This window comes from Phyllobates terribilis, unplaced genomic scaffold (assembly GCF_046119375.1).
Source record: "Phyllobates terribilis strain yellow unplaced genomic scaffold, ASM4611937v1 Scaffold_636__1_contigs__length_917067, whole genome shotgun sequence".
Taxonomy (NCBI): Eukaryota; Metazoa; Chordata; class Amphibia; order Anura; family Dendrobatidae; genus Phyllobates; species Phyllobates terribilis.
Window position 1 is genome coordinate 146295 of NW_027363396.1, and position 16205 is coordinate 162499.

General features: G+C 43.9%; 9 non-coding genes and 1 pseudogene across 9 annotated transcripts; all 10 read right to left on the minus strand.

Annotated features, from left to right (window-relative positions):
* Positions 1-721: 721 nt before the first annotated feature.
* Positions 722-911, minus strand: LOC141234607 (U2 spliceosomal RNA). Its single transcript, XR_012300564.1, has one exon. It is a non-coding gene; the product is annotated as a U2 spliceosomal RNA (small nuclear RNA).
* Positions 912-1709: 798 nt separating this feature from the next.
* Positions 1710-1801, minus strand: LOC141234669 (U2 spliceosomal RNA; annotated as a pseudogene).
* A 1115-nt stretch (positions 1802-2916) lies between these two features.
* Positions 2917-3107, minus strand: LOC141234166 (U2 spliceosomal RNA). Its single transcript, XR_012300151.1, has one exon. It is a non-coding gene; the product is annotated as a U2 spliceosomal RNA (small nuclear RNA).
* A 1115-nt stretch (positions 3108-4222) lies between these two features.
* Positions 4223-4413, minus strand: LOC141234167 (U2 spliceosomal RNA). Its single transcript, XR_012300152.1, has one exon. It is a non-coding gene; the product is annotated as a U2 spliceosomal RNA (small nuclear RNA).
* Positions 4414-5528: 1115 nt separating this feature from the next.
* LOC141234459 (U2 spliceosomal RNA) lies at positions 5529-5719 on the minus strand. Its single transcript, XR_012300438.1, has one exon. It is a non-coding gene; the product is annotated as a U2 spliceosomal RNA (small nuclear RNA).
* Positions 5720-6834: 1115 nt separating this feature from the next.
* LOC141234168 (U2 spliceosomal RNA) lies at positions 6835-7025 on the minus strand. Its single transcript, XR_012300153.1, has one exon. It is a non-coding gene; the product is annotated as a U2 spliceosomal RNA (small nuclear RNA).
* A 1115-nt stretch (positions 7026-8140) lies between these two features.
* Positions 8141-8331, minus strand: LOC141234169 (U2 spliceosomal RNA). Its single transcript, XR_012300154.1, has one exon. It is a non-coding gene; the product is annotated as a U2 spliceosomal RNA (small nuclear RNA).
* A 1115-nt stretch (positions 8332-9446) lies between these two features.
* Positions 9447-9637, minus strand: LOC141234491 (U2 spliceosomal RNA). The gene has a single exon (XR_012300469.1). It is a non-coding gene; the product is annotated as a U2 spliceosomal RNA (small nuclear RNA).
* A 1109-nt stretch (positions 9638-10746) lies between these two features.
* Positions 10747-10936, minus strand: LOC141234568 (U2 spliceosomal RNA). Its single transcript, XR_012300533.1, has one exon. It is a non-coding gene; the product is annotated as a U2 spliceosomal RNA (small nuclear RNA).
* Positions 10937-13371: 2435 nt separating this feature from the next.
* On the minus strand, positions 13372-13563 carry LOC141234556 (U2 spliceosomal RNA). Its single transcript, XR_012300525.1, has one exon. It is a non-coding gene; the product is annotated as a U2 spliceosomal RNA (small nuclear RNA).
* Positions 13564-16205: the final 2642 nt, after the last annotated feature.

Here is a 16205-nt window from a genome sequence, read left to right on the forward strand (position 1 = left end):
GCTCAGAGCCTATTATGACACGCGCAGCCAGCGTTCCATTGCCACATTCCATCTACTGCAGGCAGGATACCTGGCTGGCTGAATGTCGCTGAGAAGCTCACAGAGACCGCCATAAGCAACAGTTTAACAGAATGCCACAGACTAATCAACCAAACTTTTTGGGTTGGGTTCTCTTTTATAGTCTGCAGGCATTAAATGAAAGAAGTCAGTGTTCCAGCAGAAGGAGACAACGTTTCAGAAAAGGCATTGTAGCAAACCAAAAAAGAAATTTTAAGCGCAGCAGAGTAACCAGCGCACATACCTGTTAGCTCAGGTGAGTTTAAAAGGCTGCTGTTGATAACAAGGGCATTTGCTAAATAGATGGTGTGTGTGCAACAATATACTGAAAGGTCAATTATATTGTGCAGCTTATCTCACCACCTGTAGTTATTTAGGTGAAAGCTCCAAAATGCTTGCCTAATATGTCTGTTTATCCAAAAGGAAGTAAAAAGGGAGAGCTAGAAAGATAGCATTGCATCACATTACATGGCAATGCAATGCACAGTTGCTGAAGTTGAACCAAAATGAGCTTGTAATCTGGCTTCTGCAACTTTGAACATGAAAAATCCAATGAGGAGAAGAAAAGCAAAGCCAAAGAGTCCATCCCAAAATCCGACAAACAAGCAAAATGAACAAAAAACATTGAATTCAATTCTTTCTGATTTTAGAAACTGCATTAAAGAAGGGGTGCACCGGTCCTGGAGATACTGCAATACCAGGTCAATGCGTGGAGTGGACAGAGCAAGCTCTTTTTCCATCTCCCTGTTCTAAAAATCCATTTAATATATGGTCCCCAGATAGGGGACGTATCAGATATTAAACTGATAAGAACAGATTTTTTTTTTTTTTTTTTTTTTTTTTGAAAGCCCGAATTCGTGTACAAAACCCGAGTGCGCTTAAAAAAGTGACAAGTGCCACAAAAAAAGTGCACTAGGATGCTGGTCTTCTTGAAACCCTCTCCAAAAGGAGAAGGGTCCCCCAAACCATTCCCCGTCCCTCCGAGCCAGAAGGCCACAGCGAGGAACAGGGACAAAAAGCCACCTCCAGCCGAAGCCAGAGGCGACCCAATCTTACCCCCAGCACCTGCCCGAGTTCTCACCCGAGCAAGGCACTGGGAGCCAAAAGACTGTGCTCCCCTCCCGGAAGAGGGGAGCCAACATCGCTCTCCTCCCGAAAGAGGAGAGCCAGGGGGGTTCAGGGGGGAGCGGAACCTGATGGCCACACACTCCCCCCCTAGACCTGCCAAGAGAGGAACCCGTTAGGGAACCGCATCCCGACAAAATCCTAGTAAGGACGTGGACACACGTGAATAAGTGGACACACAGTGACAAAAAAAATTAAATAAATAGTGAAGGTTTCACAGTATAATACTGCCCGGACCTTCGACCGGGAATTGAAAAATTCCCCATCCTAAGGCCAGAAGGCCCGGAATAAGGGTGTGTGCGAAGAAAGAAAATTTGAAGTGCTTGTGCAAATGTGCCATAAACTCAAGTGGGGTTCCCAATCCCAGTGAGTTAAGGCACCCCAGGGTCACCACTCCTGGGGCACTTCACACTTCGGGCTTTCGATCTTCCCAGGCCCAATGGCGTCGATCCTGGGGGGCCATGCTTTCCACCAGATGACTATATTAGCCACCTGGCGTACTAACAAGTGCCTAAACCCCAGTGTGCATAATGTATCAATCTACTAGGGCGGCCAACATCCAAAACCGCCTTTTCGAAAGATACTACACTTGATCTTAGCCAAAAGGCCGAGAAGCGATAACCAGAATTGGTTTCAAACTACGGAGCCACCCAAGGATCCTGAAAAGTCCATTTGTGGAGATGAGCTCCTGGACTCCCGTTAAGAAGACATGTTGTCAACCTCTAGATCCCTTACATGCCTGCACTTTTCGGCTTGCTGCTGCTGCAATCCACGCGTTTTAGATCTGCATAACTCCACCTCTTTAAACACAGCACCTTCACCCCCTGCTGTTCCCACCCGCCTCAACACCGTTGGAAGGGAGGAGAACCAATTAAGGCGGGGGGTGGGGTGGAACGAGCAGCTGTCTACCCTTAGCAGGAGGGCTCCTGATTACATACCTCTCCTGCTGCTGCTGCTGCTGGCTGTCCAGCAGCAGACTGAAGGTGGCTGCTGCTGTGCACAGGTATATAAAGGCTCAGAGCCTATTATGACACGCGCAGCCAGCGTTCCATTGCCACATTCCATCTACTGCAGGCAGGATACCTGGCTGGCTGAATGTCGCTGAGAAGCTCACAGAGACCGCCATAAGCAACAGTTTAACAGAATGCCACAGACTAATCAACCAAACTTTTTGGGTTGGGTTCTCTTTTATAGTCTGCAGGCATTAAATGAAAGAAGTCAGTGTTCCAGCAGAAGGAGACAACGTTTCAGAAAAGGCATTGTAGCAAACCAAAAAAGAAATTTTAAGCGCAGCAGAGTAACCAGCGCACATACCTGTTAGCTCAGGTGAGTTTAAAAGGCTGCTGTTGATAACAAGGGCATTTGCTAAATAGATGGTGTGTGTGCAACAATATACTGAAAGGTCAATTATATTGTGCAGCTTATCTCACCACCTGTAGTTATTTAGGTGAAAGCTCCAAAATGCTTGCCTAATATGTCTGTTTATCCAAAAGGAAGTAAAAAGGGAGAGCTAGAAAGATAGCATTGCATCACATTACATGGCAATGCAATGCACAGTTGCTGAAGTTGAACCAAAATGAGCTTGTAATCTGGCTTCTGCAACTTTGAACATGAAAAATCCAATGAGGAGAAGAAAAGCAAAGCCAAAGAGTCCATCCCAAAATCCGACAAACAAGCAAAATGAACAAAAAACATTGAATTCAATTCTTTCTGATTTTAGAAACTGCATTAAAGAAGGGGTGCACCGGTCCTGGAGATACTGCAATACCAGGTCAATGCGTGGAGTGGACAGAGCAAGCTCTTTTTCCATCTCCCTGTTCTAAAAATCCATTTAATATATGGTCCCCAGATAGGGGACGTATCAGATATTAAACTGATAAGAACAGATACTACACTTGATCTTAGCCAAAAGGCCGAGAAGCGATAACCAGAATTGGTTTCAAACTACGGAGCCACCCAAGGATCCTGAAAAGTCCATTTGTGGAGATGAGCTCCTGGACTCCCGTTAAGAAGACATGTTGTCAACCTCTAGATCCCTTACATGCCTGCACTTTTCGGCTTGCTGCTGCTGCAATCCACGCGTTTTAGATCTGCATAACTCCACCTCTTTAAACACAGCACCTTCACCCCCTGCTGTTCCCACCCGCCTCAACACCGTTGGAAGGGAGGAGAACCAATTAAGGCGGGGGGTGGGGTGGAACGAGCAGCTGTCTACCCTTAGCAGGAGGGCTCCTGATTACATACCTCTCCTGCTGCTGCTGCTGCTGGCTGTCCAGCAGCAGACTGAAGGTGGCTGCTGCTGTGCACAGGTATATAAAGGCTCAGAGCCTATTATGACACGCGCAGCCAGCGTTCCATTGCCACATTCCATCTACTGCAGGCAGGATACCTGGCTGGCTGAATGTCGCTGAGAAGCTCACAGAGACCGCCATAAGCAACAGTTTAACAGAATGCCACAGACTAATCAACCAAACTTTTTGGGTTGGGTTCTCTTTTATAGTCTGCAGGCATTAAATGAAAGAAGTCAGTGTTCCAGCAGAAGGAGACAACGTTTCAGAAAAGGCATTGTAGCAAACCAAAAAAGAAATTTTAAGCGCAGCAGAGTAACCAGCGCACATACCTGTTAGCTCAGGTGAGTTTAAAAGGCTGCTGTTGATAACAAGGGCATTTGCTAAATAGATGGTGTGTGTGCAACAATATACTGAAAGGTCAATTATATTGTGCAGCTTATCTCACCACCTGTAGTTATTTAGGTGAAAGCTCCAAAATGCTTGCCTAATATGTCTGTTTATCCAAAAGGAAGTAAAAAGGGAGAGCTAGAAAGATAGCATTGCATCACATTACATGGCAATGCAATGCACAGTTGCTGAAGTTGAACCAAAATGAGCTTGTAATCTGGCTTCTGCAACTTTGAACATGAAAAATCCAATGAGCAGAAGAAAAGCAAAGCCAAAGAGTCCATCCCAAAATCCGACAAACAAGCAAAATGAACAAAAAACATTGAATTCAATTCTTTCTGATTTTAGAAACTGCATTAAAGAAGGGGTGCACCGGTCCTGGAGATACTGCAATACCAGGTCAATGCGTGGAGTGGACAGAGCAAGCTCTTTTTCCATCTCCCTGTTCTAAAAATCCATTTAATATATGGTCCCCAGATAGGGGACGTATCAGATATTAAACTGATAAGAACAGATACTACACTTGATCTTAGCCAAAAGGCCGAGAAGCGATAACCAGAATTGGTTTCAAACTACGGAGCCACCCAAGGATCCTGAAAAGTCCATTTGTGGAGATGAGCTCCTGGACTCCCGTTAAGAAGACATGTTGTCAACCTCTAGATCCCTTACATGCCTGCACTTTTCGGCTTGCTGCTGCTGCAATCCACGCGTTTTAGATCTGCATAACTCCACCTCTTTAAACACAGCACCTTCACCCCCTGCTGTTCCCACCCGCCTCAACACCGTTGGAAGGGAGGAGAACCAATTAAGGCGGGGGGTGGGGTGGAACGAGCAGCTGTCTACCCTTAGCAGGAGGGCTCCTGATTACATACCTCTCCTGCTGCTGCTGCTGCTGGCTGTCCAGCAGCAGACTGAAGGTGGCTGCTGCTGTGCACAGGTATATAAAGGCTCAGAGCCTATTATGACACGCGCAGCCAGCGTTCCATTGCCACATTCCATCTACTGCAGGCAGGATACCTGGCTGGCTGAATGTCGCTGAGAAGCTCACAGAGACCGCCATAAGCAACAGTTTAACAGAATGCCACAGACTAATCAACCAAACTTTTTGGGTTGGGTTCTCTTTTATAGTCTGCAGGCATTAAATGAAAGAAGTCAGTGTTCCAGCAGAAGGAGACAACGTTTCAGAAAAGGCATTGTAGCAAACCAAAAAAGAAATTTTAAGCGCAGCAGAGTAACCAGCGCACATACCTGTTAGCTCAGGTGAGTTTAAAAGGCTGCTGTTGATAACAAGGGCATTTGCTAAATAGATGGTGTGTGTGCAACAATATACTGAAAGGTCAATTATATTGTGCAGCTTATCTCACCACCTGTAGTTATTTAGGTGAAAGCTCCAAAATGCTTGCCTAATATGTCTGTTTATCCAAAAGGAAGTAAAAAGGGAGAGCTAGAAAGATAGCATTGCATCACATTACATGGCAATGCAATGCACAGTTGCTGAAGTTGAACCAAAATGAGCTTGTAATCTGGCTTCTGCAACTTTGAACATGAAAAATCCAATGAGGAGAAGAAAAGCAAAGCCAAAGAGTCCATCCCAAAATCCGACAAACAAGCAAAATGAACAAAAAACATTGAATTCAATTCTTTCTGATTTTAGAAACTGCATTAAAGAAGGGGTGCACCGGTCCTGGAGATACTGCAATACCAGGTCAATGCGTGGAGTGGACAGGGCAAGCTCTTTTTCCATCTCCCTGTTCTAAAAATCCATTTAATATATGGTCCCCAGATAGGGGACGTATCAGATATTAAACTGATAAGAACAGATACTACACTTGATCTTAGCCAAAAGGCCGAGAAGCGATAACCAGAATTGGTTTCAAACTACGGAGCCACCCAAGGATCCTGAAAAGTCCATTTGTGGAGATGAGCTCCTGGACTCCCGTTAAGAAGACATGTTGTCAACCTCTAGATCCCTTACATGCCTGCACTTTTCGGCTTGCTGCTGCTGCAATCCACGCGTTTTAGATCTGCATAACTCCACCTCTTTAAACACAGCACCTTCACCCCCTGCTGTTCCCACCCGCCTCAACACCGTTGGAAGGGAGGAGAACCAATTAAGGCGGGGGGTGGGGTGGAACGAGCAGCTGTCTACCCTTAGCAGGAGGGCTCCTGATTACATACCTCTCCTGCTGCTGCTGCTGCTGGCTGTCCAGCAGCAGACTGAAGGTGGCTGCTGCTGTGCACAGGTATATAAAGGCTCAGAGCCTATTATGACACGCGCAGCCAGCGTTCCATTGCCACATTCCATCTACTGCAGGCAGGATACCTGGCTGGCTGAATGTCGCTGAGAAGCTCACAGAGACCGCCATAAGCAACAGTTTAACAGAATGCCACAGACTAATCAACCAAACTTTTTGGGTTGGGTTCTCTTTTATAGTCTGCAGGCATTAAATGAAAGAAGTCAGTGTTCCAGCAGAAGGAGACAACGTTTCAGAAAAGGCATTGTAGCAAACCAAAAAATAAATTTTAAGCGCAGCAGAGTAACCAGCGCACATACCTGTTAGCTCAGGTGAGTTTAAAAGGCTGCTGTTGATAACAAGGGCATTTGCTAAATAGATGGTGTGTGTGCAACAATATACTGAAAGGTCAATTATATTGTGCAGCTTATCTCACCACCTGTAGTTATTTAGGTGAAAGCTCCAAAATGCTTGCCTAATATGTCTGTTTATCCAAAAGGAAGTAAAAAGGGAGAGCTAGAAAGATAGCATTGCATCACATTACATGGCAATGCAATGCACAGTTGCTGAAGTTGAACCAAAATGAGCTTGTAATCTGGCTTCTGCAACTTTGAACATGAAAAATCCAATGAGGAGAAGAAAAGCAAAGCCAAAGAGTCCATCCCAAAATCCGACAAACAAGCAAAATGAACAAAAAACATTGAATTCAATTCTTTCTGATTTTAGAAACTGCATTAAAGAAGGGGTGCACCGGTCCTGGAGATACTGCAATACCAGGTCAATGCGTGGAGTGGACAGAGCAAGCTCTTTTTCCATCTCCCTGTTCTAAAAATCCATTTAATATATGGTCCCCAGATAGGGGACGTATCAGATATTAAACTGATAAGAACAGATACTACACTTGATCTTAGCCAAAAGGCCGAGAAGCGATAACCAGAATTGGTTTCAAACTACGGAGCCACCCAAGGATCCTGAAAAGTCCATTTGTGGAGATGAGCTCCTGGACTCCCGTTAAGAAGACATGTTGTCAACCTCTAGATCCCTTACATGCCTGCACTTTTCGGCTTGCTGCTGCTGCAATCCACGCGTTTTAGATCTGCATAACTCCACCTCTTTAAACACAGCACCTTCACCCCCTGCTGTTCCCACCCGCCTCAACACCGTTGGAAGGGAGGAGAACCAATTAAGGCGGGGGGTGGGGTGGAACGAGCAGCTGTCTACCCTTAGCAGGAGGGCTCCTGATTACATACCTCTCCTGCTGCTGCTGCTGCTGGCTGTCCAGCAGCAGACTGAAGGTGGCTGCTGCTGTGCACAGGTATATAAAGGCTCAGAGCCTATTATGACACGCGCAGCCAGCGTTCCATTGCCACATTCCATCTACTGCAGGCAGGATACCTGGCTGGCTGAATGTCGCTGAGAAGCTCACAGAGACCGCCATAAGCAACAGTTTAACAGAATGCCACAGACTAATCAACCAAACTTTTTGGGTTGGGTTCTCTTTTATAGTCTGCAGGCATTAAATGAAAGAAGTCAGTGTTCCAGCAGAAGGAGACAACGTTTCAGAAAAGGCATTGTAGCAAACCAAAAAAGAAATTTTAAGCGCAGCAGAGTAACCAGCGCACATACCTGTTAGCTCAGGTGAGTTTAAAAGGCTGCTGTTGATAACAAGGGCATTTGCTAAATAGATGGTGTGTGTGCAACAATATACTGAAAGGTCAATTATATTGTGCAGCTTATCTCACCACCTGTAGTTATTTAGGTGAAAGCTCCAAAATGCTTGCCTAATATGTCTGTTTATCCAAAAGGAAGTAAAAAGGGAGAGCTAGAAAGATAGCATTGCATCACATTACATGGCAATGCAATGCACAGTTGCTGAAGTTGAACCAAAATGAGCTTGTAATCTGGCTTCTGCAACTTTGAACATGAAAAATCCAATGAGGAGAAGAAAAGCAAAGCCAAAGAGTCCATCCCAAAATCCGACAAACAAGCAAAATGAACAAAAAACATTGAATTCAATTCTTTCTGATTTTAGAAACTGCATTAAAGAAGGGGTGCACCGGTCCTGGAGATACTGCAATACCAGGTCAATGCGTGGAGTGGACAGAGCAAGCTCTTTTTCCATCTCCCTGTTCTAAAAATCCATTTAATATATGGTCCCCAGATAGGGGACGTATCAGATATTAAACTGATAAGAACAGATACTACACTTGATCTTAGCCAAAAGGCCGAGAAGCGATAACCAGAATTGGTTTCAAACTACGGAGCCACCCAAGGATCCTGAAAAGTCCATTTGTGGAGATGAGCTCCTGGACTCCCGTTAAGAAGACATGTTGTCAACCTCTAGATCCCTTACATGCCTGCACTTTTCGGCTTGCTGCTGCTGCAATCCACGCGTTTTAGATCTGCATAACTCCACCTCTTTAAACACAGCACCTTCACCCCCTGCTGTTCCCACCCGCCTCAACACCGTTGGAAGGGAGGAGAACCAATTAAGGCGGGGGGTGGGGTGGAACGAGCAGCTGTCTACCCTTAGCAGGAGGGCTCCTGATTACATACCTCTCCTGCTGCTGCGGCTGCTGGCTGTCCAGCAGCAGACTGAAGGTGGCTGCTGCTGTGCACAGGTATATAAAGGCTCAGAGCCTATTATGACACGCGCAGCCAGCGTTCCATTGCCACATTCCATCTACTGCAGGCAGGATACCTGGCTGGCTGAATGTCGCTGAGAAGCTCACAGAGACCGCCATAAGCAACAGTTTAACAGAATGCCACAGACTAATCAACCAAACTTTTTGGGTTGGGTTCTCTTTTATAGTCTGCAGGCATTAAATGAAAGAAGTCAGTGTTCCAGCAGAAGGAGACAACGTTTCAGAAAAGGCATTGTAGCAAACCAAAAAAGAAATTTTAAGCGCAGCAGAGTAACCAGCGCACATACCTGTTAGCTCAGGTGAGTTTAAAAGGCTGCTGTTGATAACAAGGGCATTTGCTAAATAGATGGTGTGTGTGCAACAATATACTGAAAGGTCAATTATATTGTGCAGCTTATCTCACCACCTGTAGTTATTTAGGTGAAAGCTCCAAAATGCTTGCCTAATATGTCTGTTTATCCAAAAGGAAGTAAAAAGGGAGAGCTAGAAAGATAGCATTGCATCACATTACATGGCAATGCAATGCACAGTTGCTGAAGTTGAACCAAAATGAGCTTGTAATCTGGCTTCTGCAACTTTGAACATGAAAAATCCAATGAGGAGAAGAAAAGCAAAGCCAAAGAGTCCATCCCAAAATCCGACAAACAAGCAAAATGAACAAAAAACATTGAATTCAATTCTTTCTGATTTTAGAAACTGCATTAAAGAAGGGGTGCACCGGTCCTGGAGATACTGCAATACCAGGTCAATGCGTGGAGTGGACAGAGCAAGCTCTTTTTCCATCTCCCTGTTCTAAAAATCCATTTAATATATGGTGCCCAGATAGGGGACGTATCAGATATTAAACTGATAAGAACAGATACTACACTTGATCTTAGCCAAAAGGCCGAGAAGCGATAACCAGAATTGGTTTCAAACTACGGAGCCACCCAAGGATCCTGAAAAGTCCATTTGTGGAGATGAGCTCCTGGACTCCCGTTAAGAAGACATGTTGTCAACCTCTAGATCCCTTACATGCCTGCACTTTTCGGCTTGCTGCTGCTGCAATCCACGCGTTTTAGATCTGCATAACTCCACCTCTTTAAACACAGCACCTTCACCCCCTGCTGTTCCCACCCGCCTCAACACCGTTGGAAGGGAGGAGAACCAATTAAGGCGGGGGGTGGGGTGGAACGAGCAGCTGTCTACCCTTAGCAGGAGGGCTCCTGATTACATACCTCTCCTGCTGCTGCTGGCTGTCCAGCAGCAGACTGAAGGTGGCTGCTGCTGTGCACAGGTATATAAAGGCTCAGAGCCTATTATGACACGCGCAGCCAGCGTTCCATTGCCACATTCCATCTACTGCAGGCAGGATACCTGGCTGGCTGAATGTCGCTGAGAAGCTCACAGAGACCGCCATAAGCAACAGTTTAACAGAATGCCACAGACTAATCAACCAAACTTTTTGGGTTGGGTTCTCTTTTATAGTCTGCAGGCATTAAATGAAAGAAGTCAGTGTTCCAGCAGAAGGAGACAACGTTTCAGAAAAGGCATTGTAGCAAACCAAAAAAGAAATTTTAAGCGCAGCAGAGTAACCAGCGCACATACCTGTTAGCTCAGGTGAGTTTAAAAGGCTGCTGTTGATAACAAGGGCATTTGCTAAATAGATGGTGTGTGTGCAACAATATACTGAAAGGTCAATTATATTGTGCAGCTTATCTCACCACCTGTAGTTATTTAGGTGAAAGCTCCAAAATGCTTGCCTAATATGTCTGTTTATCCAAAAGGAAGTAAAAAGGGAGAGCTAGAAAGATAGCATTGCATCACATTACATGGCAATGCAATGCACAGTTGCTGAAGTTGAACCAAAATGAGCTTGTAATCTGGCTTCTGCAACTTTGAACATGAAAAATCCAATGAGGAGAAGAAAAGCAAAGCCAAAGAGTCCATCCCAAAATCCGACAAACAAGCAAAATGAACAAAAAACATTGAATTCAATTCTTTCTGATTTTAGAAACTGCATTAAAGAAGGGGTGCACCGGTCCTGGAGATACTGCAATACCAGGTCAATGCGTGGAGTGGACAGAGCAAGCTCTTTTTCCATCTCCCTGTTCTAAAAATCCATTTAATATATGGTCCCCAGATAGGGGACGTATCAGATATTAAACTGATAAGAACAGATTTTTTTTTTTTTTTTTTCCAAACACTCAGAAATTAAGTTTTATAATCTTAAATCATATATCACTAAACTCAAGATTTTAGTTCCATCATCGTGTTTAGATATTATATTTATATTTTTTCATTTTAATTAATATATATAAAGTTAAACATAACAATTCCTTTACAGTTTCAACAGTTTCCAAACAAATCACAACTGACATTACTTCACCCGGTTTCCCAAACTAAATATCCCCTTTTTCCCTTTTACTTTCCTCCCAACAAAACCCCTTAACTTCTTTTCTTCCTCCTCATGCTCTAACCGCATCTGTTCCCAATCATACTCTTCCTCATCATCTCTGAAAGTCACCACCTTCTCCAAAACTTTACCCTTTTCCTCTTTTACTTCTTTCTTTTCACCAGATACTTTCCTTGATCCACAATTTTCCTGTACCGTTACCTTTTTCTTCACCTTTAAACTTTCAACTTCTTTTCCCTGCTTATTCTCCTCTATAATTATGGCATCAACTTCCTTCTTCATTTTATCACCAATATCTTCCTTTTGTCCTCCAAAGTTCTTTTCAAAAGTTCCTTTGCTGCTTTCCATGTAACAATACCCAGAACTCCCGTTTACCATAATCCTCCCATTGTGCAAATTTTCTTCTCCTGTTGTCCACACCAAAAAACGTCTCTTTCCGTTCCAAATACCAACTTTGTTCCTGTATAATTTCTGAAACTTTACCATCTTACATTTAGATTCCAAAAAAACCATTATCTCCTCTATTTCCACAAACGGATTGTCCATGTAAATTATCACACTCTTCGGTTTCCCCATGAATGATGCACTTACTCCAATTTTCCCAGAATCCTCTTCACTCCAGCATTTGAAAAAATGAATGCACTTTTCCTCAGAAACTAGAGTCACATCACAAACTTTACCTTGCTTTATTTCTTGCATACAGTAGATATCCTTCTCCAAAACTTCATGTTTCCTCAAAATTTCCAGAATCCATTTTTCTTCCAAAAAAGTTTCTTCCGTCTCCCGTTTCACAAAAAAACGTAAGCATCTCTTCTTTTTCCAAAACTCCATCTCAACAATCCGTTTTCCTTCCGTTTTTCCTTTTAATCCTCCAAATGTTGCCACCACAGCTATGTGTGGCGACAGTTGCCCCCCACAGCTATGTGTGGTGACAAGGTGATCGCCTCTCGTTGCCCAGGGACTAATCCGACTCCCTAATAGCAGCAGGGGGGTTTAGCTCCACCGATGAGTGTAGCGATCCCCGCAGGCCAAGGAGCCGGGTACCCCAAGCACCTCCCAGTCAAGACCAAGGCAGCAACCGCTAGATCACTGCACTTGATCTTAGCCAAAAGGCCGAGAAGCGATAACCAGAATTGGTTTCAAACTACGGAGCCACCCAAGGATCCTGAAAAGTCCATTTGTGGAGATGAGCTCCTGGACTCCCGTTAAGAAGACATGTTGTCAACCTCTAGATCCCTTACATGCCTGCACTTTTCGGCTTGCTGCTGCTGCAATCCACGCGTTTTAGATCTGCATAACTCCACCTCTTTAAACACAGCACCTTCACCCCCTGCTGTTCCCACCCGCCTCAACACCGTTGGAAGGGAGGAGAACCAATTAAGGCGGGGGGTGGGGTGGAACGAGCAGCTGTCTACCCTTAGCAGGAGGGCTCCTGATTACATACCTCTCCTGCTGCTGCTGCTGGCTGTCCAGCAGCAGACTGAAGGTGGCTGCTGCTGTGCACAGGTATATAAAGGCTCAGAGCCTATTATGACACGCGCAGCCAGCGTTCCATTGCCACATTCCATCTACTGCAGGCAGGATACCTGGCTGGCTGAATGTCGCTGAGAAGCTCACAGAGACCGCCATAAGCAACAGTTTAACAGAATGCCACAGACTAATCAACCAAACTTTTTGGGTTGGGTTCTCTTTTATAGTCTGCAGGCATTAAATGAAAGAAGTCAGTGTTCCAGCAGAAGGAGACAACGTTTCAGAAAAGGCATTGTAGCAAACCAAAAAAGAAATTTTAAGCGCAGCAGAGTAACCAGCGCACATACCTGTTAGCTCAGGTGAGTTTAAAAGGCTGCTGTTGATAACAAGGGCATTTGCTAAATAGATGGTGTGTGTGCAACAATATACTGAAAGGTCAATTATATTGTGCAGCTTATCTCACCACCTGTAGTTATTTAGGTGAAAGCTCCAAAATGCTTGCCTAATATGTCTGTTTATCCAAAAGGAAGTAAAAAGGGAGAGCTAGAAAGATAGCATTGCATCACATTACATGGCAATGCAATGCACAGTTGCTGAAGTTGAACCAAAATGAGCTTGTAATCTGGCTTCTGCAACTTTGAACATGAAAAATCCAATGAGGAGAAGAAAAGCAAAGCCAAAGAGTCCATCCCAAAATCCGACAAACAAGCAAAATGAACAAAAAACATTGAATTCAATTCTTTCTGATTTTAGAAACTGCATTAAAGAAGGGGTGCACCGGTCCTGGAGATACTGCAATACCAGGTCAATGCGTGGAGTGGACAGAGCAAGCTCTTTTTCCATCTCCCTGTTCTAAAAATCCATTTAATATATGGTCCCCAGATAGGGGACGTATCAGATATTAAACTGATAAGAACAGATTTTTTTTTTTTTTTCCCTCAGATGGGGAAATCCACGGTCTATAGTCACGACCAAAGGAACTTCCTTCCAAACAGCTGCATCATCTCAACGACACAAATGCTGCTCCCATCATCACCGGAAAATTTTTATTTCTTCTTTTTAAACCTTACACAGAAAACAAGATCAAGAAGTATTTACAAAATATCTCCACTTTTTAACTTTCCATATTCCCTCCGCATCCACTTCCCCTCTCCTCTTTTTGTCCCATAGGAAACACACATACATCTTCCCCATAATCACCTTCACACTATCCTTTACAGCAATTTCCTTCCTTTTAAACACATACACATTCCTCACATCCCATAACACTTCCTTTATACATGCAAGCATCAACCACAAGACTCTTTCCTTCGTCCCATCACATATTCCCAAACCAAACATAAACAACTCAAAGGACAACAAATTCACACCACACAATTCTTTACACAAAGGCCCCATTCTCCCAATCACATCTCTAGCATACTGGCAATTCCAAAAAACATGCAACACACTTTCCCTTCCACCACAGCCATTTCTTGGACACGTTTCACTCCTCACTAAACCTCTATTCCTCTGAAACTCTCTTACTGGCAACACTCCATGCAAAGACTGCCACACAACCTCACTCTGCTTATTTGTCATACCACCCATCCGCACCTTCTTCCATACTTTTTGCACATCACACCCTCTCACCAAATTTATTCCACTCTCCATTTCTCTACACTCAATCATCCTGTACACAGCCTTCTTATTTCCCAACAACCTCACATCCACATCACACAACTCATACTTCACCAAAAACTTATAAACCCACACATACCACACGGGCACCTCAAAAGCAACCGGACACCGCAAATCCCTCTCTCTCCACTTCAAACGAAAAGAATAAGCCCCAAATAAATATCCACACATACATGAAAACTTTCCATCGCCCATAATCACTTTCAGCACAAACACCACAATATTCACACCCAAAAAAACTTCTAAATTTGGAAAACCCAAACCACCTTTCTCCATACGCTTCACCAACACTTCCCTCCGCGCCCTCTCCATTTTAGAATTCCACAAAAAAACAAACAAAATCCTATTCAATCCTCTCAAAACCATATAACCTGGTGGAAACACAACTGCAACATATAAAAAAATAGGCAACACCACGCTTTTAATGACTAAGATTTTTCCAAAGAAAGTAAGGCTTCTCAACTTCCAAAAACATAACTTCTTTTCAACCTTCTCTTTCGCGTCATCCCAACTTTCTTTCCCATCCAATCTTTCTGAAAACTTCACTCCCAAAACCTTAATGGGCCCACTCACTACGTTCACACCTACATCTCTACTCAAAATACCACTTCCAAAAACCTTACACTCACTCTTTTCCCAATTCACTTTAAATGCAGACGCACCACAAAAGATAGACACTAACAACTTCACCCGCCTCACCGAACATTCAGAATCACATAATACACACACGTCATCCATATAACCACTCACCTTCCACTCTCTTCCTCCACCTCCCGGCACTTGCACACCTCGAACCACTTTATCCTTCCTCAACATACACAACAAAGGTTCAATTGCACAAATAAAAGCCACAGGGGATAACGGACACCCCTGCCTCACGCCCGAATGCACATTCACTCTCCTACCGACATAACCGTTCATTAAAACACAACTATAAATATCTGTATATAGACTTCTCACTCTCCCAACAAAATCAGCAGGAAAACCCATTCTCAGCAACACTCTAAACAAAAAACCATGCGACAACCTATCATACGCCTTTTCAAAATCCAGGCTCAACAAAAACACACTCTTCTTCCGGCTCATACAATCCCATAGACAATCTCTCAATATACACACACACTCGTGAATCCGTCTCCCAGGTACTGCACAACACTGCTCATCCCCAATCACACTCTCTATCACATCACGCATCCTATTTGCCATTAATTTTGCGTAGATCTTATAATCACAGTTCAATAATGTTATTGGCCTCCAGTTTTTCAGACTCTTCAAATCACCCTTTTTCGGAATCAATACAACCATACCTGCACGCATACTACCTGCCACCTCCATATTTTCCCACATATACTTACAAAAATCCACAAAATCACTCCCAATCACATCCCACATCATGCGGTAAAATTCTACTGGAAGACCATCCTCCCCCGGCGTCTTATTCAAAGCCATACTACACATAACCTTCCATACTTCATCACTTGTCACAGCATCCATCAGCCTCTCTCTTTCCGCCTCATTCAATTTACTCTCTAACGTACTCAAAACATCATTCTCCAAACACTCATCCCTCCACTTTACAGCATACAAATCCTCATAAAACTTTGCCACTTCCTCACACATATCCTCTCCACTCACCTCGCTTCCATCTGCTCCATTCAACACACACATATTTTGCTTTTTCCCAAAAACCTTCTTGAAAAAAAAACGTGAACATTTTTCATCATACTCCAAATTATCAACTTTTGCTCTAAAGACAATACTCCTCCATTTTTCCAACAAGAACTCATGAACCTCCTTTTTCACTTGTAAAATATCCTCCTCCACCTCCATCCCTCCCTCCCTCAATTTATACAAGAAACTTAAACGTGCATTTAAACTCACAAAATGTCTCCTCTTGACTGCTGCCATCTTATAACCCAAA